Source organism: Pelophylax lessonae, assembly GCF_965119305.1.
Source record: "Pelophylax lessonae genome assembly, chromosome: 2".
In the NCBI taxonomy this organism is placed as follows: Eukaryota; Metazoa; Chordata; class Amphibia; order Anura; family Ranidae; genus Pelophylax; species Pelophylax lessonae.
Genome location: NC_138769.1, coordinates 188,372,503 through 188,397,540, shown reverse-complemented (window position 1 = coordinate 188,397,540; position 25,038 = coordinate 188,372,503).

The following is a 25,038-nucleotide window of genomic DNA, read 5'->3' as shown; positions in this document are numbered from 1 at the left end:
CATCGAAATCTGTACTAATGAGAGGAAAATCGGACGTGTTTTGATGGTCGACAAAAATTATATAGCCTGCACACCAGGATTTTTTCGACCAAAAAGTCGGAGTCGGTTGTCGGAAGCACCATACTAACAAGCCGAAAATCGGCAGATCGGTCGTCGGACGAAATTTCCCGGCCGAATTTCTTCTCGTGTGTACGGGGCTTAAGCCTACTGTGAAGATGAACTTCATTAAAACAGCCGCAAACTACACGGCAGCGGGCAACTGTGGAGAAAATTTAAAAAAGTAAATAAAACACACTTAATTCAGGCCTATAGAACACATAATATATATATATATATATATATATATATATAAATGGATTTTTGTAAGATCTTACCGTAAAATCCTTTTCTCTTAAGCTCATTGACAGACGTAGTCTTCTTGATTCTCAAGAGCTGGGTTATGTTGTCTCCGCAGGAGTAGGACTAGGCAGAAAGACAAAACGTTCTGGCTCCACATTAGGGGCAGTCCCTGAGGGTATATCCTCCCTCTCTCTGCTACAGGGAATCAGTTCTGTTCTAAAGCAGTAACAGAGAATTTAACCCAACCCAACTCAATGATAGAGGGGCGGGTACTACGTCTGTCAATGAGCTTAAGAGAAAAGGATTTTACGGTAAGATCTTACAAAAATCCATTTTTCTCTATCGCTCATTGACAGACGTAGTCTTCTTGATTCTCAAGAGCTGGGACATCCAGAAGCAGTGCCACAAATGAGGGGTGGGATTGACCGAAATCAAAATCCAAACTAGAAGGCCCAACCGGAGCCAACCAGAAGTATCAAAGGACTCATCGAGTAAACAGATGAGACCTACCCCACAAATCCTCGAGGTAGACCAACAGTCTCCTCAAACAGTGGCCTGCAGGAACCTTGCGGCCAGAAGAGGCATCTGACGATGCCATCACATAAACCTTATACAATATTGTAAAGGTATGAACCGACGACAAAACAGTCGCCTTGAAAACCTGAACCACTGACGCCTGATGGCGGAGGGTCCAGGAAACTCTAAGCGCCCGAGTAGAATGCGCCTTAACAGGGAACGGGGGATCCCGACCCTTAGATAAAATAAGCCTATACCACCGTCTGTCTGATCCATCTAAAGATGGTCGCAGCAGAACAGGCAACCCCTTCTTAGGGCCATCCGTGATCACAAACTGTGAATCCGTCTTACAAATTGAATCCGTAGTATTCAAATATATCCTGATCGCCCGAACTACATCCAAGGAATGCCATGCAAATTCTCGAGGATGATTGGGCTAAGGACATAGGAAGGACAATACACTGTCCTCATTCAATGAAACTTTGAAACCACCTTAGGAAGGAAGGATGGATTCGGATGAAGAACAACCTTATCCCTATGAACCACCAGATCTGGGGAACAACAGGATAATGCAGCCAGTTCTGACACCCTGCGTGCAGAAGTGATAGCCACCAAGAAAACCACCTTCTGGGATAAAGTAAGCAAGGGAATCTCCCTGATATTTTCAAAGGGAGGTGTCTGAAGAACCGACAGCACCAAATTAAGATCCCAGGATGGTAACGGCGCGTGCACTGGCGGAGATAGGTGTCGCACCCCCTGGATGAAATTCCGCACCAAGGAATGAGTAGACAAAGGCTTCTGAAAGAAGATAGCAAATGCTGAAACAAGACCCTTGATAACACTCAAGGCCAGCTTCTGCTCAACTCCCTGTTGCAGAAAAGCCAATATTCGGGCTACCGAATAAAGATGTAGATGGAACCCAAGGGATTCACACCACACAATATAAGACTTCCATGTATGATGATAATCTTTCTGGAAGTCGCTTTCCTAGTTTTAACTAGAGTAGGAATAACTGAAGCTGACAATCCCTTGTCCTTCAGCACCTGGGTCTCAATAACCAGGCCATTTAAAACCAGCGATCGTAAGCAGGATGGAAGATCGGTCCCTGAGACAGTAGATCCTCCCTGAGAGGAAGTCTCCACGGGACGTCCGCCACCAGTCTGACCAAGTTGGCGAATCAAGCTCGACGAGGCCAGTCTGGAGCTGCCAGGATTACTGGAATTCCTTCCTCCTCTATCCTGCGAAGAAGTCTTGGCAGTAACCCAAGAGGAGGGAAGGCATACATTAGCTGGTATTGCCCCCACGGGGTGACCAGTGCGTCTGCGGTCTCTGCTAGAGGATCGCGGGAGCGAGCCACGAATCTCTGTACTTTTCTGTTGAATCGTGATGCCAACAGATCCACATCCGGGGTGCCCCACCGTAGGCACAACTGGTGGAAAACTTCTGGATGGAGGGACCATTCCCCCTGATCCAGAGTCTGACGGCTGAGATAATCTGCCTGCCAATTCTCCACCCCCGGAATGAACACCGCAGAGATAGCTGGAACAAATCGTTCCGCCCAGCGAAGAATGCAAGCCACTTCTTTGGCCGCTCGGACACTCTTGGTGCCCCCCTGGTGATTGACATAAGCCACGGCCGTGGTGTTGTCCAACTGGATCCGAACCGGGCTGCCCTGGAGCTGCTCGGTCCAGTGAATCAGACAAAGTCTGATCGCTCTCAGTTCCAATACATTTATCGGTAACCTGGATTCTTCCGGGGACCAAAGTCCCTGAACGGATAACTGACCGAGAATTCCTCCCCATCCGGATAGGCTGGCATCCGTGGTCACTATCGTCCAATATATTGGCAGAAATGACTTTCCCTGGCTGAGCATCGGAGACCGAAGCCACCAGACCAGAGACTCTCTGGTCTGTTTGCTCAATTGGATCCGATAGTCCAGGGACTCCGGATTCCGATTCCATCTGAGAAGAATCTCTTGCTGAAGAATTCGGGTATGGGACTGGGCAAATGGGACTGCTTCGAAGGAAGCCACCATCAACCCCAGAACCCTCATGCAAGTCCGAAGAGAAGACCAGCTGTTGGATAGTAACAACTGGACTGCTGATTGAATCTTCCGGAGTTTCCCTACCGGAAGGAAAACTCTTGTCCTGACTGTGTCTAGAATTAGACCCAGATATTCGAGCCTCTGGGTGGGAACCAGCAATGACTTTTGCTGGTTCACCAGCCACCCGAATTCCTGTAAAGAAATTATAGTAATTTCTATGTTTTGTAGCAGGGTCTGAGGAGACTCTGCATGAAGCAGGAGATCGTCTAGGTAACCTAGAATCGATATGCCTCTTTGGCGCAGTAGTGCCAACATTGGGGCCAACACCTTCGTGAAGACCCGAGGAGCCGTGGCGAAACCGAAAGGTAACGCCACAAACTGATAGTGGTTCTCTTCTACGGAAAAGCGTAGAAACCGCTGATATCCTGCGAAAAATGGGAATGTGAAGATAGGCGTCCTTGATGTCTATGGACGCTAGGACATCCCCTGGATGCAGGAAGGCTGCTACTGTGCGAATAGATTCCATCTTGAATTTTCTTATGTTGAGAAAGGAATTGAGTGCCCTTAAGTCCAGAATTGGACGCACTTTGCCCTCTTTCCTGAGTATTGTAAATAGGTTTGATAAAACCCTAGAAAAAAACGTTCTGTCCAAGGAACGTGGACTACCACTCCTTGTTGTAGTAAATCCGTGACTGCTCTCCGCAGATCTTCTAGACGATCCGGGGATCGTCGGATATTGGAAGGGAAGAATCGCACCGGTGGGAGAGATCGAAACTCGATCTTGTACCCTGACCTTAAGACTTCGCAAACCCACTTGTCCGGGATTCTGGAAAGCCATGGATCCGGGAACCGGCGAAGACGTCCCCCCACCCCAGTTATGGGTGGGGGCGCACCTTCAGGCTTTGGACGATTTATCTTCAGGTCTGGAGGGGACGGGCTTTTGCTTGCCCGACCAACGTCCCCTGAAGCCTCCTGAAGGAGCTTTGGAGGACTTAATTTTTTCACCCGCGGGACGAAAAAACCTCTTGTGAGCAGAAAAAGAAGGCCCTCGTTTTTGACGAGTTCCTTTACCTTTAACATTTTGCGGTAAAAAGGTGCTCTTTCCACCCGTGAGATCCTTAATGATCTCATCTAAGTTGGCTCCAAATAGACGCTCTCCTAAAAAGGGGATATTAGCCAATGCTTTCTTGGAACCTTGGTCGGCTAACCAACCTTTTAGCCACAGTGTACGCCTGAGAACCACCGCTGAGACTGATGCTCGCGCCAATAATGGAGTGGCGTCTAACGCCGCTTCACACACAAACTGTAACCCCTGTATCATTTGTTCCAACAAATCTGATACCGCCTGAGGGACCTCTTCTAAGTCCCGGCGTAACCACTTGGTCCATTCAGTTACAGCCTGCGAAACCAGACCAATAGCAATTATTGGTCTGAAAGCTGATCCAATCAAGGTAAACATGGTGCGAGACATGGCTTCCATCTTGCGATCCACTGGATCTTTAAAAGAAGGAGCGTCTTCTAGAGGAATAACCGTGGCTTTATTCAATCTAGCAATTGGTGAATCCACCACAGGTGGTTCTGTCCATTTCTTAATGAGGGTTTCCTCAAACGGATAACGCCTGTTAATGCGTTTGGAAATAGTAGAAGTGCGTTTTGGCAGACTCCATTCTTCTTTGATTGGATTGCCAAAACATTTGGGCAATGGAAAAACCTTCGCCACTTTGATGCGTTTTTTAGTCCCAAAAGGGATTTCAGTTTCAGCTATTTCCAACGGAATACCCTGTAATCTTAAGGTTTCTTGAACAGATACAATGAGTGCGTTTACCAACGCTTCCTCTTTGGCTATGGCTGATGCCGAAACATCCTCCTCACTGTCTGAAGAGACAGTACACGAGACACCAATCCCAGATGAAGTACCTGCAACTGCAGAAATAGGCTCAGAGTCTGAATCCGAGGTTTCAGATAATAAGGGGTTAGGCGGGGGTCGCTTTCTTGCGCCCTGTCCCTGACAAGCCACTTCCACCCGGGACACAAAAGTTTCCATAATAGCTGACAATGATTCAATCGTCAGTGGGGTGCTGGAGGATCCTGCAGACCCCTCGAGGGGATCCGGAGGAGATACATGAGTGGCAGGGTCCATGTTAATTCAGGACACCTTTTGCCAGAAAAAACATTTTTTATGTGTCTCCCCCTAGCGCAATAGCGCCCCTCAGAGTACCTGCTTCTCGATCCCCACAGAGAGAGAGAGGGACCCCCAAGGCTCACCAACCGATGCAGTGAAGTTTCCAACCAACTGCAGTCAGCGTCTGTCTTTTACAGACTGAAAGGAGCTGTTGCTTTTTCCCGGGTAGAAGGACGTGGCTCCGCCCCCTGTGTACACCTTCCGGCGTTCCCAGCTCTCCACGAGGTAGCTGGGCTCATGAAACATGGCCCCCCCCATACAAGAGACATTAGACTCCAAAAACATGGCGGCCGGCGTGAGGACATCCCTGAGGACATTCATGCACCTGGTCTACGGCAAAATGGTGGCGGACCGCCGAAATCGTTTTTCCCAGCACATCCACCTGCATCTCTGCTAAGTGGCGATTTATTGATCTACAGGAGATACACTACAAATAAGGTAGGATTATACCTCCTATGTCTGCTGTAATGCTACAGTCTGCTGGGTAGAGTGTTAGCTCTCAAACCAAGTCCACTTCCCACAAACACATATTGTATTTACAAGGGGGACTTTTAGTGTCAGATATATACTGACCATGTATGGAGGGGCCCATAATTCATACTGCCTCATAACGAGGAAAGAAAAAAGGGAACGTTTACTCACCATACCAAACCGACAGGCACCCTCTCTTCACAATACCCTCTCCACCGGGGTGGGGGGTTGTGGACCACTCCGGACGCCTCGACTCTCTGGTTCCTGGCGTCCAAGCGAGACTTTTAACTCGCAAGGTCAGTCCCTCCACTGGGACTCCGTCGCGGCCGACTAAGCGCGGAGCTCTGGTCTGCACGCGCTCGTAGGCAGAAACCGGGGTGACCACTGGATCTCAACATCCAGCCCGTCGCCCGGCCCCGCATACTTACTTGAATGTGTCGCGGCCGACCAAGCGCAATGCAATGGTCTGCACGCGCTCGTAGGCCGGCTGGGGTGACCACTAGTGTCGCCCAGTCCGGCGTTTTTGCTTGAAGATCTCACAGGAAAAAAACACTGGAGAAAAACTACCTAAAAAATGTTTTTTTCTAAAGAAAAAATCTTGCCAGGACCAAAAAGATCCCAGCAAGGAACTTAGGTCCTTACTCCTGACTAGACAGAAAAAAACTGATTCCCTGTAGCAGAGAGAGGGAGGATATACCCTCAGGGACTGCCCCTAAGGTGGAGCCAGAACGTTTTGTCTTTCTGCCTAGTCCTACTCCTGCGGAGACAACATAACCCAGCTCTTGAGAATCAAGAAGACTACGTCTGTCAATGAGCGATAGAGAAATATATATATATATATATATATATATATATATATGGAGTGCAAGTGTAGGGCTGACCATACATGCAATTTTTTCTTTCAATCATCCAGCGGGATGATCAAAAAAAAAAAAAACATACCGATTTCCCCATCCACACAACTGAGGTGGAAAGAGGAATCCTCCCCACTTTGTTATTGTACTCTGACAGCAGGGACTCCTCCACTCTCAGAATGCATTGATCAGTGCTGCAGCCAATGATTGATTCGACAAAGGTTGATTGTTAGCTTAACCACTTCTGGACCGGAAGGTTTTACCCCCTTAAAGATCAGGCCATTTTATGTGATACAGCATTGCGTGCCTCTGGCGGTGTGTGCATGCCCCCACTACGGCTGGCCGGCAAGTGGTTAATGTCTGTCAAGTGGGAGTTGCCATAGATGGATGGAAATTCAACTGGTCCCTGCCAAACTGGTTGAATTTTTATCCATCTTCGGCTAGCCTAAAGTGGTTCTAAAGTCAGAAGGTTTTTTTTTAATCTTAATGCATTCTATATATTAACCCCTTTCCTACCGGCACATTATAAAATTACCCTGACAGGAACATTTCCTCTCTCTGGGCGGATGTCATATGAGGGCGTGCAGCGCTGTGATTGGGGATGAGGCGTGTCCCTCGGGACACAGCCCATCCCTGATCAGGGTATAAAGCCAATGAAAATGGCTCTTTACCACATGACCGACTGTGTCCAATCACAGCCGGTCACATGTGTTGTCCTCGATCTCGCCACTCGTGCACGCCCCCGGGGGGCGCGCAGCACGGTGATCGGAGATGAGGCATGTCACTCTCACGCAGCCTATCCCTGATCATGTTAAAGAGCCAATGAAATGTAAACAAACAAGGTAACTGCCTGTTAGAGCCGGTTCACATACAGGCGACCCGACTTCCCTGGGCGACCTGTGAAGTCGCGGTGCAAAGCTCGCACCGCGACCTCGGAGCGGCATGCACAGACTTCATATCATTGAAGTCAATGCAGGTCGCTCCAGGTCGCCCCAAAGTAGTACAGGACCCTTTTTCTAAGTCGGAGCGACTTGTGTCGCTCCTATTAGAACGGGTCCTGTGCTACTCTATGGCAGGCGACCCACGGCGACTTGTCACGCGACCAGGTCGCCTGACAAGTCGCCCCAGTGTGAACGGGGTCTTATTGGTTTCTTCTCCTCCCAAACTGATCCTGTGTAAGGAGGAGATTACCGATTACAGTGCACAGTAAAAACACACTGATGGGCTGTAATAAAGAGAACCTGTCACCAGCCCATCAGAGTACCTGTCACCAGCCCATCAGAGTACCTGTCACCAGCCCATCAGTGTACCAAAATACCTGTCACCAGCCCATCAGAGTACCTAAGTACCTGTCACCAGCTCATCAGAGTACCCGAGTACCTCTCACCAGCCCAGAGTACCTGAGTACCTGTCACCAGCCCAGAGTACCTATCTGCAGCCCATCAGAGTACCCGAATACCTGTCTCCATCCCAGAGTACCAGAGTATCTGTCTCCAGCCCAAAAGAGTACCTTAGTATATATCTCCAGCCCAGAAAACTCAAGTACCTGTTTCCAGCCCATCAGAGTACCTGAGTACCTATCTCCAGCCCATTAGAGTACCCAAGTACCTGTCTACATCCCAGAGTACCTGAGTACCTATCTGCAGCCCATCAGAGTACCTGAGTAACTTTCTCAAGGTCAGAGTACCTGAGTACCTATCTGCAGCCCATCAGAGTGCCCGAGTACCTGTCTCCAGCCCAGAGTACCTGAGTACCCGTCTTCAGCCCATTAAAGTACCCATGTACCTATCTGTAGCCCATTGGTGTACCCGAGTACCTGTCTCCAACCCATGAGAGTACCCGAGTACCTGTTTCCAGCTCGAGGTACCCGAGTACCTGTCTCCAGCCCAGAATACCCGAGTACCTATCTGCAGCCCATCAGAGTACCCGAGAACCTGACTTAAGCCAATTAGAGTACCTGAGTACCTATCTGTAGCCCATCAGAGTACCTGAGTACCTGTCCCCAGCCCATTAGAGTACCCGAGTACCTTGCTTCCAGCCCGTAAGAGTACCCAAGTACCTATCTGCAGCCTATCAGAGTACCTGAGTACCTATCTGCAGCTCATGCCTCATAGAATATACGTTGGGGTATTTGCTTTCCAAAATGGTTAATTTTGTGGGTAATTCCATTGTACTCGTGCTCCAGGGCCTTCAAAGGAAGATTTAATTTGTGCTTTTAGAACGCCTAGAGGTGCTACTTGGATGTTGGGCCTCTGTATGTGGCCAGGCTGTGGAAAAGTCTCACATATGTGGTATCACCATACTCAGGAGGAGTAGCAGAATGTATTTTGGGGTGTAATTTTTGCTATGTACATGCTATGTTTTAGAAAAATCGCATAAATTGATAATTTGTATAAAAAAAATACATTTTCATTTTCTTTCCACATATTCCAAAAACTTGTGGAAAAAAATTACATGTTTATTATGCCTCCTAGGATATACGTTTGGGTGTTTGCTACCCAAAATTGGGTAATTTTGTGGGTAATTTCATTGTCCTGGTGCTCCAGGGTATTCAAAAATGTGATTGTATGTGTAATTTATGCTCCTAGAACGCCTGGAGGTGTCACTTGGATGTTGGGCCTCTGTATGTGAGCAGGCTGTGTAAAAGTCTTACACATGTGGTACTGCTATACTCAGGAGGAGTAGCATAATGTATTTTGGGGTGTATTTTCAAGTATGCATATACTGTGTGTGAGAAATAACTTGGTATTATGACAATTTTGTGTAAAAAAAAAAACAAAAAAACTTCATTTCTTAATTTTCCCAAGAATTGTGGGGAAAAAATACAACTTTAAAAAACTCACCATGCCTTTTACTAAATACCTTGGACTGTCTACTTTCCAAAAAGGGGTAATTTGGGGGGTATTTGTAATGTCCTGACATTTCAGGGCCTCAAGAAATGAGAAAAGAGGCATTTAGTACATCAGATGTGATCAGTTTTCAATGATTGGCACCATAGCTTGTAGACTCTATAACTTTCGCACAGACTAAAGCCTCGATCGTACACACGATCAGATTATTGGACAAATTTTCGTCTGTTTTTTGTTGCATGCTAGTCTAATATCAAAACTGAAGAGGTTATTTTTATAGGAAAATTCTCGTACCACAGAATTCAACTTCACAAGTGATGTAATGTGTTGAATTGTTTTGTATGCATTCTTTTGTTTCCGAGCGTGTGTAGTCTTGCTCTTACCATTTGTTTAGGCTGAAAACTGTACTAGTTAAACGAGAATCGGATGTTGTGTTCACGTACGATAAAAATTTATAGCCTGCACATCCAGTTTTTGTCGTACGAAAATTCGTATTTGGCTGTCAAAAGCACTATACTAGCGATCCGAAAATCGACAGATCATTCGTGTGCTCTAAACTCATGAGCTCAGTTGATCACAAATTGGTTGATATTGGATTTGCACACTTGCAGCATCCGGATTGAAACAGTGCTTACTCCAGTTCATTGAAAATAACGGATTAGAGCAAAGTGTCCTTTTTAAAAAAAAAAACAAATGCCCCTAAAACAGAAGGTTGGGAACGCTGCTTTGGGGGGGGGGGGGGGGTCGGACTCCCCTGACTCTCCTCCTCATCTATACTCATCCATGGCCCTTGGGTCTTACACTATGTTTTCTGGTCCTCACTTGGGTTCCAGTGACTTCACTCAGCAGGGCAGCCATCAGGGGGGGACAGCCCATACACATGTAGGGGGCTTAGCCGCCCCAAGGGTAATGTTGGTGGTAAGGCCCCAGGGGGCCCAGGCCTAAAGCTGTGTAAGGGGCCCAATATTTCTGATGGCTGCCCTGTCACTCAGAATAACTAAACAATCCTGAAACAGCTCAGGGTCCCCAAATCCCATGACAATGAGCTTTTTTTGGAAAAAGGGGAAGGTACTTGGCGCTGCCACAATGGATTGGTGTAAATAAATAAATGTAGAGATACGTGAATGTGTACAAAATACCAATGAAAGGTGGTGTATGTAAATGATAAGATGCTAAAGGCAATAAACAAAATATGCAAATGGTAAAGTGCTAAAAGCAATAAAAGTAAATACAAGAAAAATGTACAATAAATGCACAAAAAAAAAAAAACATATACAAATATATTAATAAATAAAATGCAACAGATATCCCATAATTGGTAATATAGTAAAGTGCAACTGTGATAAGTGCAATTGCAAATAAAAGTGACTAAGTGCACTAATAAATAAAGGTGAAAGTGCTCCTTTATAAAAAGGGGAGGAGGGGTTGGAAGTGTCCCCAGAGATGGCAAAAAAGTAAAAGTGCCAGTGCTGAGAATAAATCACATGAAGTGATGTGTGATCAAAGGTGCACAAATAAATAAGTGCATATGAAAAGGAATAATAAACAAAGGAAGGAAAAATGTATAAATGTAATAAGTAAAGTGGAGTAATCCATGCGACCCTGATCTTCCCCTTGGTCGACACACTAGCCTAGTTCACTCTGGCAGATTTCCCAGGACTAAATTCTTAATTCTGGATAGGATCCATCCAAATCCAAGAGGGGGAGACTGGAACAAGGTCCTCCTTCAAATGGAATTGAGGTGGATCCACTTTTTCAAAGCGACAGAGCCCCCTGGGTTAAATGAAATGATTTCTTTTAAGCCCTTTTTGGAGGGCTTTACATCCGGAGGCATGGAAAAAGAGATGTGATAATTAGGGTTGAGCGAACACCTAGATGTCCGTGTTCGACGGGTTCGGCCGAACTTTAAAAAAAAGTCCGGGTCCGTGTCCCGGACTTTTACCGAACTTTTCCCGGACACCGAACCCCATTGAAGTCAATGGGGACCCGAACTTTAAAGGCACTAAAATGGCTCTAAAACACCAAAGGAAAGGGCTAGAGTGCTGCAAATGGCAGCAAAACGTAATTAAGAGCATGGCAAGTGCTCTGCAAACAAATGTGGATAGGGAAATAACTTAAAACAACAAAAAAAAAACAGAAAAATAAAACAATGTTCTTCTTCATCTCTGAAGGACGAGGCCCATATGGAGTAGGAGGGAGGTTGAGGTGGTGGTGGATGTGGCGGTGACATAGGCGTGCGCACAGGGTGTGCTGGGTGTGCCTGGGCACACCCTAATCACCTAGGGCACATAGCATTGCCAGTGAGGAGATGGGAAAGATCTCCCTGGGACCTGCTCTGCTCTATTTCTCCTTGCCTACAGGTACATGGCCCCGATACATTACTCTCCCTGCTGGCAAACACATGCATGTGTATTTCAACTTTGGGGTGCACACCTTAATGCAATAGGCTGCGCACACCTATGGGCGGTGTAGGTGGAAGCGGCGGTGGAGGAGGACCAGGGCCGGATTAACAGCATCATGGGCTTGGTGCTGAGGATTTTGAAGGGCCTTAAGGGCCGTGCCTTGCCATGCACCCAGAGGAGGAAGGGTGCAGCCATGCATGCCTAATTCAACATGGGATGCTGTCTCTGAAGCCCATAAACACATCCATGCATCGCCAACTGTCCCTCCTTGTCCGGCCTTCACGCTGTGTGGGGAGGTTCTGAGGGTGCTGCCTGGGGAAGCGAGCATAGAAGCCAGACTTCTGTGTTTACAAGTGACAGAAGAGCGGTAACAGTGAATATGGCCAACCCGGGGCCTATATAAAAGGTAGGGGCCTGGAGCTGCAGCTCCAATAGCCCCTACATTAATCTGGCCCTGAGGAGGAGGACGAGGTAGCCAACACTGCTTCTTTTCAAAAATTTTAAATGAGGGTACACCCCAAAAGAGTGAGAAAGAGCAAAAATGGAACAATGGGTGGGTAAGGTCGGTATCCATTGCTATTCTGCATAAGGTACGGAAAAGTCCCGTGGGATCCATGCCTGGTTCATTTTAATGAACGTGAGCTTGTCCACATTGTCTCTGGACAGGCGGCTGCGCTTGTCTGTTATAACGCCCCCAGCCGTGCTAAATACCCGTTCAGATAATACACTGGCTGCAGGGCACGCCAGCACCTCCAAGGCGTAAAGGGCAAGCTCAGGCCATGTGCCCAATTTGGAGACCCAGAAGTTGAAGGGGGAAGACCCGTCATTCACTACATGTAGGCGTGTGCACACATACTGCTCCACCATGTTGGTAAAATGCTGCCTCCTGCTAAGACGTTCCATCTGAGCTGCTGGTGCTGCTGTTTGTTGTGGCGTGCTGACAAAGCTTTTCCACATTTCGGCCATGCTAACCCTGCCTTCTGAGGTGCTGGCGGTGCCCTGGTTGCGTTGGCGACCTCCTCCTCCTCCTCCTCTGCCTTGTGCTTCCACTGTGGCCCCGCTGTCAGATGGGAATGCCAGCAGCATGGCGTCTACCAGCGTGCGCTTGTACTCGCGCATCTTGCGATCGCGCTCCAGTGAGTGAATTAAGGACGGTACGTTGTCCTTGTAACGGGGATCCAGCAGCGTGGCCACCCAGTAATCAGCACAAGTTAGAATGTGGGCAACTCGGCGGTCGTTGTGGAGACACTGCAGCATGTAATCGCTCATGTGTGCCAGGCTGCCCAGAGGCAACGAAAGGCTGTCCTCTGTGGGAGGTGTATCGTCCGTGTCCTCTGTATCCCCCCAGCCACGCACCAGTGATGGCCATGAGCTGGCCTGGGTGCCACCCTGCTGTGAACATGGTTCCATCTCCTCCTCCAGCTCCTCCTCCTACTCATCCTCCTCATCCTCCAGAACTGTGCCCCTGCTGGACAATTGCGTCCCTGGCGTTTGCGTGTGCAGGAACCCACCCTCGGAGCCCCTTGCGAATGACTGCCCTGAAAGCCTTGGAAATGTTACCTCTTCATCCTCCTCCTCCTCCTCATCCTGTGCCACATCCTCTTCCATCATCGCCCGAATTGTTTTTTCAAGGAGGCATAGAAGTGGGATAGTTAAGCTGAGAACGGCGTCATTGCCACTGGCCATGTTGGTGGAGTACTCAAAACAGCGCAACAAGGCACACAGGTCTCGCATGGAGGCCCAGTTAAATTAAATAGCGGAATAGAAAATATGATCCAAAAAAAGTGTATGTATATCACACGTACACAACCACACTGGGCCCCAATTACTATTGTTTGTACCCCTAAAAGGCTAGATGAGGAGTAGGGGGAGTATGGAACAGGCAGCACCCTCAAACCTTCAGAAGTATGAGATGAACCCCAACAACTTTGAAAGGTGGATCTCTCTCACACGTACCGACACAGACTATCCCGCAATTCAATTGATCCTCAAAGGTTTTTATTGAATAGCGGAATAGGAAATATGATCAAAAAAAGTGTATGTATCTCGCACGTACACAACCACACTAGGCCCCAATTACTATTGTTTGTACCCCTAAAAGGCTAGATGAGGAGTAGGGGGGGTATGGAACAGGCAGCACCCTCAAACCTTCAGAAGTATGAGATGAACCCCAACAACTTGGAAAGGTGGATCTCTCTCACACGTACCGACACAGACTATCCCCCAATTTAACTGATCCCCAAAGGTTTTTGATTAAATAGCGGAATAGAAAATATGATCCAAAAAAAGTGTATGTATATCACACGTACACAACCACACTAGGCCCCAATTACTATTGTTTGTACCCCTAAAAGGCTAGATGAGGAGTAGGGGGGGTATGGAACAGGCAGCACCCTCAAACCTTCAGAAGTATGAGATGAACCCCAACAACTTGGAAAGGTGGATCTCTCTCACACGTACCGACACAGACTATCCCCCAATTTAACTGATCCCCAAAGGTTTTTGATTAAATAGCGGAATAGAAAATATGATCCAAAAAAAGTGTATGTATATCACACGTACACAACCACACTAGGCCCCAATTACTATTGTTTGTACCCCTAAAAGGCTAGATGAGGAGTAGGGGGGGTATGGAACAGGCAGCACCCTCAAACCTTCAGAAGTATGAGATGAACCCCAACAACTTGGAAAGGTGGATCTCTCTCACACGTACCGACACAGACTATCCCCCAATTTAACTGATCCCCAAAGGTTTTTGATTAAATAGCGGAATAGAAAATATGATCCCAAAAAAGTGTATGTATATCACACGTACACAACCACACTGGGCCCCAATTACTATTGTTTGTACCCCTAAAAGGCTAGATGAGGAGTAGGGGGAGTATGGAACAGGCAGCACCCTCAAACCTTCAGAAGTATGAGATGAACCCCAACAACTTGGAAAGGTGGATCTCTCTCACACGTACCAACACAGACTATCCCCCAATTTAACTGATCCCCAAAGGTTTTTGATTAAATAGCGGAATAGAAAATATGATCCAAAAAAAGTGTATGTATATCACACGTACACAACCACACTAGGCCCCAATTACTATTGTTTGTACCCCTAAAAGGCTAGATGAGGAGTAGGGGGAGTATGGAACAGGCAGCACCCTCAAACCTTCAGAAGTATGAGATGAACCCCAACAACTTGGAAAGGTGGATCTCTCTCACACGTACCGACACAGACTATCCCGCAATTCAATTGATCCTCAAAGGTTTTTATTGAATAGCGGAATAGGAAATATGATCAAAAAAAGTGTATGTATCTCGCACGTACACAACCACACTAGGCCCCAATTACTATTGTTTGTACCCCTAAAAGGCTAGATGAGGAGTAGGGGGGGTATGGAACAGGCAGCACCCTCAAACCTTCAGAAGTATGAGATGAACCCCAACAACTTGGAAAGGTGGATCTCTCTCACACGTACCGACACAGACTATCCCCCAATTTAACTGATCCCCAAAGGTTTTTGATTAAATAGCGGAATAGAAAATATGATCCAAAAAAAGTGTATGTATATCACACGTACACAACCACACTGGGCCCCAATTACTATTGTTTGTACCCCTAAAAGGCTAGATGAGGAGTAGGGGGAGTATGGAACAGGCAGCACCCTCAAACCTTCAGAAGTATGAGATGAACCCCAACAACTTGGAAAGGTGGATCTCTCTCACACGTACCGACACAGACTATCCCGCAATTCAATTGATCCTCAAAGGTTTTTATTGAATAGCGGAATAGGAAATATGATCAAAAAAAGTGTATGTATCTCGCACGTACACAACCACACTAGGCCCCAATTACTATTGTTTGTACCCCTAAAAGGCTAGATGAGGAGTAGGGGGGGTATGGAACAGGCAGCACCCTCAAACCTTCAGAAGTATGAGATGAACCCCAACAACTTGGAAAGGTGGATCTCTCTCACACGTACCGACACAGACTATCCCCCAATTTAACTGATCCCCAAAGGTTTTTGATTAAATAGCGGAATAGAAAATATGATCCCAAAAAAGTGTATGTATATCACACGTACACAACCACACTGGGCCCCAATTACTATTGTTTGTACCCCTAAAAGGCTAGATGAGGAGTAGGGGGAGTATGGAACAGGCAGCACCCTCAAACCTTCAGAAGTATGAGATGAACCCCAACAACTTGGAAAGGTGGATCTCTCTCACACGTACCAACACAGACTATCCCCCAATTTAACTGATCCCCAAAGGTTTTTGATTAAATAGCGGAATAGAAAATATGATCCCAAAAAAGTGTATGTATATCACACGTACACAACCACACTAGGCCCCAATTACTATTGTTTGTACCCCTAAAAGGCTAGGAGTAGGGGGAGTATGGAACAGGCAGCACCCTCAAACCTTCAGAAGTATGAGATGAACCCCAACAACTTGGAAAGGTGGATCTCTCTCACACGTACCAACACAGACTATCCCCCAATTTAACTGATCCCCAAAGGTTTTTGATTAAATAGCGGAATAGAAAATATGATCCCAAAAAAGTGTATGTATATCACACGTACACAACCACACTAGGCCCCAATTACTATTGTTTGTACCCCTAAAAGGCTAGGAGTAGGGGGAGTATGGAACAGGCAGCACCCTCAAACCTTCAGAAGTATGAGATGAACCCCAACAACTTGGAAAGGTGGATCTCTCTCACACGTACCAACACAGACTATCCCCCAATTTAACTGATCCCCAAAGGTTTTTGATTAAATAGCGGAATAGAAAATATGATCCCAAAAAAGTGTATGTATATCACACGTACACAACCACACTAGGCCCCAATTACTATTGTTTGTACCCCTAAAAGGCTAGGAGTAGGGGGAGTATGGAACAGGCAGCACCCTCAAACCTTCAGAAGTATGAGATGAACCCCAACAACTTGGAAAGGTGGATCTCTCTCACACGTACCAACACAGACTATCCCCCAATTTAACTGATCCCCAAAGGTTTTTGATTAAATAGCGGAATAGAAAATATGATCCCAAAAAAGTGTATGTATATCACACGTACACAACCACACTAGGCCCCAATTACTATTGTTTGTACCCCTAAAAGGCTAGGAGTAGGGGGAGTATGGAACAGGCAGCACCCTCAAACCTTCAGAAGTATGAGATGAACCCCAACAACTTGGAAAGGTGGATCTCTCTCACACGTACCAACACAGACTATCCCCCAATTTAACTGATCCCCAAAGGTTTTTGATTAAATAGCGGAATAGAAAATATGATCCCAAAAAAGTGTATGTATATCACACGTACACAACCACACTGGGCCCCAATTACTATTGTTTGTACCCCTAAAAGGCTAGATGAGGAGTAGGGGGAGTATGGAACAGGCAGCACCCTCAAACCTTCAGAAGTATGAGATGAACCCCAACAACTTGGAAAGGTGGATCTCTCTCACACGTACCAACACAGACTATCCCCCAATTTAACTGATCCCCAAAGGTTTTTGATTAAATAGCGGAATAGAAAATATGATCCAAAAAAAGTGTATGTATATCACACGTACACAACCACACTAGGCCCCAATTACTATTGTTTGTACCCCTAAAAGGCTAGGAGTAGGGGGAGTATGGAACAGGCAGCACCCTCAAACCTTCAGAAGTATGAGATGAACCCCAACAACTTGGAAAGGTGGATCTCTCTCACACGTACCAACACAGACTATCCCCCAATTTAACTGATCCCCAAAGGTTTTTGATTAAATAGCGGAATAGAAAATATGATCCCAAAAAAGTGTATGTATATCACACGTACACAACCACACTAGGCCCCAATTACTATTGTTTGTACCCCTAAAAGGCTAGGAGTAGGGGGAGTATGGAACAGGCAGCACCCTCAAACCTTCAGAAGTATGAGATGAACCCCAACAACTTGGAAAGGTGGATCTCTCTCACACGTACCAACACAGACTATCCCCCAATTTAACTGATCCCCAAAGGTTTTTGATTAAATAGCGGAATAGAAAATATGATCCCAAAAAAGTGTATGTATATCACACGTACACAACCACACTAGGCCCCAATTACTATTGTTTGTACCCCTAAAAGGCTAGGAGTAGGGGGAGTATGGAACAGGCAGCACCCTCAAACCTTCAGAAGTATGAGATGAACCCCAACAACTTGGAAAGGTGGATCTCTCTCACACGTACCAACACAGACTATCCCCCAATTTAACTGATCCCCAAAGGTTTTTGATTAAATAGCGGAATAGAAAATATGATCCCAAAAAAGTGTATGTATATCACACGTACACAACCACACTAGGCCCCAATTACTATTGTTTGTACCCCTAAAAGGCTAGGAGTAGGGGGAGTATGGAACAGGCAGCACCCTCAAACCTTCAGAAGTATGAGATGAACCCCAACAACTTGGAAAGGTGGATCTCTCTCACACGTACCAACACAGACTATCCCCCAATTTAACTGATCCCCAAAGGTTTTTGATTAAATAGCGGAATAGAAAATATGATCCCAAAAAAGTGTATGTATATCACACGTACACAACCACACTAGGCCCCAATTACTATTGTTTGTACCCCTAAAAGGCTAGGAGTAGGGGGAGTATGGAACAGGCAGCACCCTCAAACCTTCAGAAGTATGAGATGAACCCCAACAACTTGGAAAGGTGGATCTCTCTCACACGTACCAACACAGACTATCCCCCAATTTAACTGATCCCCAAAGGTTTTTGATTAAATAGCGGAATAGAAAATATGATCCCAAAAAAGTGTATGTATATCACACGTACACAACCACACTAGGCCCCAATTACTATTGTTTGTACCCCTAAAAGGCTAGGAGTAGGGGGGAGTATGGAACAGGCAGCACCCTCAAACCTTCAGAAGTATGAGATGAACCCCAACAACTTGGAAAGGTGGATCTCTCTCACACGTACCAACACAGACTATCCCCCAATTTAACTGATCCCCAAAGGTTTTTGATTAAATAGCGGAATAGAAAATATGATCCCAAAAAAGTGTATGTATATCACACGTACACAACCACACTAGGCCCCAATTACTATTGTTTGTACCCCTAAAAGGCTAGGAGTAGGGGGGAGTATGGAACAGGCAGCACCCTCAAACCTTCAGAAGTATGAGATGAACCCCAACAACTTGGAAAGGTGGATCTCTCTCACACGTACCAACACAGACTATCCCCCAATTTAACTGATCCCCAAAGGTTTTTGATTAAATAGCGGAATAGAAAATATGATCCCAAAAAAGTGTATGTATATCACACGTACACAACCACACTAGGCCCCAATTACTATTGTTTGTACCCCTAAAAGGCTAGGAGTAGGGGGAGTATGGAACAGGCAGCACCCTCAAACCTTCAGAAGTATGAGATGAACCCCAACAACTTGGAAAGGTGGATCTCTCTCACACGTACCAACACAGACTATACCCCAATTTAACTGATCCCCAAAGGTTTTTGATTAAATAGCGGAATAGAAAATATGATCCCAAAAAAGTGTATGTATATCACACGTACACAACCACACTAGGCCCCAATTACTATTGTTTGTACCCCTAAAAGGCTAGGAGTAGGGGGAGTATGGAACAGGCAGCACCCTCAAACCTTCAGAAGTATGAGATGAACCCCAACAACTTGGAAAGGTGGATCTCTCTCACACGTACCAACACAGACTATACCCCAATTTAACTGATCCCCAAAGGTTTTTGATTAAATAGCGGAATAGAAAATATGATCCCAAAAAAGTGTATGTATATCACACGTACACAACCACACTAGGCCCCAATTACTATTGTTTGTACCCCTAAAAGGCTAGATGAGGAGTAGGGGGAGTATGGAACAGGCAGCACCCTCAAACCTTCAGAAGTATGAGATTGTGTTCACTGTACCCCACAAAGATTGAGTTCACTGCACCCCACAATGATTGTGTTCACTGCACCCCACAAAGATTGTGTTCACTGCACCTCACAAAGATTGTGTTCACTGTACCCCCCAAAGATTGTGTTCACTGCACCCCACAAAGATTCTGTTCACTGTACCCCACAAAGATTGTGTTCACTGCACCCCAAAAAGATTGTGTTCACTGCACCCCAAAAAGGATGTTGTTCACTGCACCCCAAAAAGGATGTTGTTCACTCCACCCCAAAAAGATTGTGTTCACTGCACCCCACAAAGATTGTGTTCACTGCACCCCAAAAAGATTGTGTTCACTGCACCCCAAAAATGATTTTGTTCACTGCACCCCAAAAAGGATTTTGTTCACTGCACCCCAAAAAGGATGTTGTTCACTCCACCCCAAAAAGATTGTGTTCACTGCACCCCAAAAAGATTGTGTTCACTGCACCCCACAAAGGATTTTGTTCACTGCACCCCAAAAAGGATGTTGTTCACTGCACCCCAAAAAGGATTTTGTTCACTGCACCCCAAAAAGATTGTGTTCACTGCACCCCACAAAGGATTTTGTTCACTGCACCCCACAAAGATTGTGTTCACTGCACACCAAAAAGGATTGTGTTCACTGCACCCCAAAAAGATTTTGTTCACTGCACCCCAAAAAGATTGTGTTCACTGCAGCCCAAAAAGATTGTGTTCACTGCAGCCCAAAAAGATTGTGTTCACTGCAGCCCAAAAAGATTGTGTTCACTGCAGCCCAAAAAGATTGTGTTCACTGCAGCTCACACACAGAAAAATGGATGTGGATCACTGACACCTGCCTATCTCCAATCCCACACCACACAGCAATATCGATTGTAGTTTGTAGAACACAGTTTCCCTAAAATTCAGCAGACTCTGTCCCTAACAGGATTGAGAAGAGATCGTAGATCAGGATTGAGTGCAGATTCACCCCACCCCCCACACAGCAATATCGATTGTAGTTTGTAGAAGACACTGACCCTATAATTCAGCAGACTCTATCCCTAAAATGCCTACAACTCGCCCTGCCTAAACACTCCGACCTGTCCCTCAATTCTATCCGGACACAAATGGTTTTTTCGTGCCTATCTTTCCCTAATCAGCAGCCAGCACGTTGATGTGTGCTCTGTCCCTGAATCTAAGCAGCATAATGACGCCGCTGCGGCTGCCTCGAACTTATAAAGACTTGGTCACATGCTTCAGACGGCCAATCACAGCTACTGAGACATTTGCAGGCATGGCTGGGATGGCTTAAGGCACACCAGTTAAACGATTGTTGATTGGCTGTTGAAAGCCCGCCATGAAAAGAGCGCCAAAGCATGCAAAACCCGGAAATAAAACGACCGAACACGGATTTTTACCCGAACATACAGTAAAGTGTCCGTGTCCGTGTTCGGGTACAAAAAATCCAATTATTCGGTACGAACACGAATAATACAGTCCGTGTTCGCTCAACACTAGTGATAATCCTTTTGGCACTACCTATTCAGTTTCTTATTCTTTATTCTCTTATCTGTCTCCCTTACAATATATATCTTTTGATTGATTGTTCACAATCCTGGCCAAGGACGGGTCATTGTCATATGCAATGTCCACCAGGATGATATATATTATGAAATACATTAAAAATTATCACTTGTCATATCGATACTTGTTCAGTGAGAATTTCTGCAGGGCTGCAAAGTCCAGATCAATTACTGCCTTGTGTATTATCTCTTATGTTTATACTGCTATTTTACAAGGTTTCAGCCCTCTTTGCCGACTCACCAGGTCCTAATGCCAAAATAACATTATATTGATTGGAATTAAATTACTAAAGGTATTAAGTGATTTTCACATTCTAGATTTTGAATCCAGTCATTCATCAAATTTGACTATATGCCGTGAATGCCAGTACTCTTAATGGCAACTTACCCATATTCATTATTTTTAGATTTTGCTTATACTTTAGTGTGTGCTTGCAGCACAGCCCGGCACAATAAGCGGACGCCATCTACTGGCGATCCGCTGTCTGAGCATCTGCTGGTCCATCTCGATCGTCCCACCAGGTCGGTCGCGCATGCTCATTTGATTCTGTCTGCGATCCACGCTTACGCAATCAGTATGTGCCGGTGGAGCGCATCGGCCGGTCGCACTTCCGCTTTGCCATTTCCGGCTTGGAGATGCGATCGGCTGTTGTACTCCAGGAAACCCTTCTAGGCGACCAGCTGCACAGGATTAAAAGTTAAGTATACACAAAGGTTACTCATTATGCGAATTAGCAAGGATATTTAAAGCCCCTGGTTTCGAGTGTGAGTCCTCTTGCTCACTCATTCGGAACACAGGGAGCTGACGCCTGCATACTTTCTACAAGCGCCTGGACACATAATAAGGTAATGGCAATCTCTATGACAAGCTATATGCAGCATATTTCCCGTGGCAATATTTATTTAAACTACAATTATAACTATTTAATATCTGACATATAGAGCACATGGTGCTCAAAAAATGTTTGGGACTTTATATGAGATGTGGCCACTGGGCACATGATGTTATATATGATATTCCATATACCTAGGCTGGTAAGCATAAAACAAGTATAGAATCAATTAACATCATGTGTTTTAATGTTGAATAAATGGCAGTTAACAATAATATATGAATACAGTACAATAAGGGTAAAAGGGGTATGTATATATAAGGTTTGGTAAAAACTGTAACAACATAAATCAACATTCAAGAAGGTACTACAAAACATTCGTGTATGCCGGATGAAACTTGTAGGTAAATTGTTTGCCTCATAAGCTCGATGCGTTTCGTGAATAACATTTTTCACTTCTATATGCGGTGACGCGTGCAGGTGAATCCTTGTGTTCCCCTAATGAATTTCGCACTCACCAGATAAAGGTACCCCTGCAGGGGTGACAAGCGTTGAATATCTCAAGTGTAAGTATTCACAATAGCCTCAGTAGGGAGTGTGCACTGTCTCCAGAATCCCATTAACCCTCATGGCATGTAGCGGTCATATATACATTTGGTGGTCCAGATCATGAATGGGGAGGAAAAAGGCTTACAATAGTGAATTACTGTATGATAGATTTTTTATTTAAAGTTGAAAAGTTACTCAATTTTGCGGTGAAACATATGCAGATCAAATACAAATAGCTTGGTGCCCTTCCCCGGTTACTTCCGGAACGCGATGCGCTCCAAACACCGGAAATGCGGTTCACAGGTACAAGCGGAAGTGACGGAAGGACGCTCTACATGTTTTGTCGTATGACGTCATCAGGAGCTGCATCCTTCCCGTCACCTCCACGCTTAAATACACAACATATGCTAGGCAACCGGATCTAATTGTACATTACGGCCAATCGTCATTAGTTGATGGGCAAAAATGAGAAACCAATTCCAAACTGATGCACCCAATGGTAGAATAGCCAATGTGTACGGAAATTAGTTGCTAGGCAGATTAAGAAGTACGCCCGCCACAGAGTGAAAGGAATAGACTATCCTCCAAAAATGTGAATATAATAGAAAAGGTAAAAAGAATAAATCTTTATTATGAAGTGTGTAAATTAAAAATCGCTAACGTAGGCAAAAAATATATATATATATAAAAAATAGACAAAAAATATATGAAATATATAAAATAAGAAAATATAAAAAAGACACAATTTTGAAATATAAGAAATACTATTAATTGATTAAAAGGAACTTGCTAAATATAAAAATCTATAAAAATATATATAGAAATAGGTCTGTAAAATATTAAAATATATATATATATGTGTGTAAAGAGGATATCTGTAAAAAGAAAGGTATTACAAATTAGTAGTATGTATCTAAAAATAGACGTATAAGGGACCATATAATTAGTATCGTACTGATCCAGTGGTCTAGTATACAGTATATTAGGCAATGTAAAAAATAATAAATATTGCATAAACCACAAGAAACCCAGAATAGATCTGGATATGACATGGGTGAATCAAATATATAAATATAAGTCCATATACGACTGAAAATATGAGAATATGGAGATAATTTTCAAGATGTATATTTCTAAAAATATGGGTGATAAACTATGAGTATATAAAATCATAAGAAGGTATCTAATGGATAATGTTACACTGGTGGACATATACAACATCATAAACACATGATAAAGGGATAAACACATCCAGAAGGGAGGACCCAGATGTATGTGGGATAATATGTAGACTATAAGATATATATATATATATATATATAATAAAAGATAAAAAGGCCGACGAAAAAAGGAACAAAATGGAGTCTAAAAAGACAAAGTGAAGTGCACCAGATAAATTTGCCAATTATAGTGAAAATGTATAAAGGAGTATATGTGGAAAGGTATGTCAAAATAGGGGGATGTCAAAAAAGGGACCAAGGTGATAAAACTAGTATAAAATATTGTAGAAAAAGACTGATATGTTCAAAACAGGGACCAGAATAGTAAAACTAGTATAAAATATTGTAGAAAAAAGGGCTAATAGCTAAGATGGATTTAAACGCAGCAAAAGACTAAAAATTGGAGATGAAGCAGTTTAAGTCAATGTCCAAATTCAGGCCCCCTGGCTGAAGTGAATCTAATGAATAAATCCACTTAGTCTCAGCCTGGGAAACTTTCTTCTTTTTGTTTTCTCCTCTCCAATGCTCCCTAACCATATCTATCCCATAAAAGAACACACCTTTAGGGTCTTTGTTATGCACTTCCAAAAATGCCTGGATAGGCTGTGCTTGGGGAATCCTTTTTTAATATTGTTGATGTGTTCCCTAATCCTGACATATAAGGGTCTGGTGGTACGTCCCACATATTGAATGTGGCAAGGACATTCCACAACATAGACAATGTGGGTACTTTGACAGGTTGTTAAATCTTTAATCTTAAATATTCTGTTGTTCACTTTTGATTTGAAGGTGTCAGTTTTCTTTCTTTGTAAGGGATTATTCTTGCAAGCCAGACATTTTCGGCAGCGGGTGAACCCTTTCAACTCGGGAAATAGCTGAGTCTCCTTTGGTGGATTGATCAAATTGTGGACCAATCGGTTTCTCAGTGTAGGTGCTCTCCGCTAGATGAACTTAGGTTTCTTGGGTAAGCTTTTGGCCAAAGTACTATCCGATGTTAAAATAGGCCAATATCTCTTAAAAATAGTTTCTACTTATTTGTACTGATTATTAAAACCTGTAATAAAAGCATATTCAAATGTACCTTTTTCTTTTTCTTTTCTTCTTGTAACCAGTAAATCTTCTCTTCTCATAGTCTTGACCCTATTTCTTGTGTGTTCTAACATCTCTCTTTGGTACCCTTTCTGTTCGAATCTCCTGGTAAAAAATTCAGACTGTAGGTCATAATCATCCAAGTTGTCACAATTTTGCCTTATCCTCATATATTGACCTTTAGTAATGTTGTGTTTCCATTTAGGGT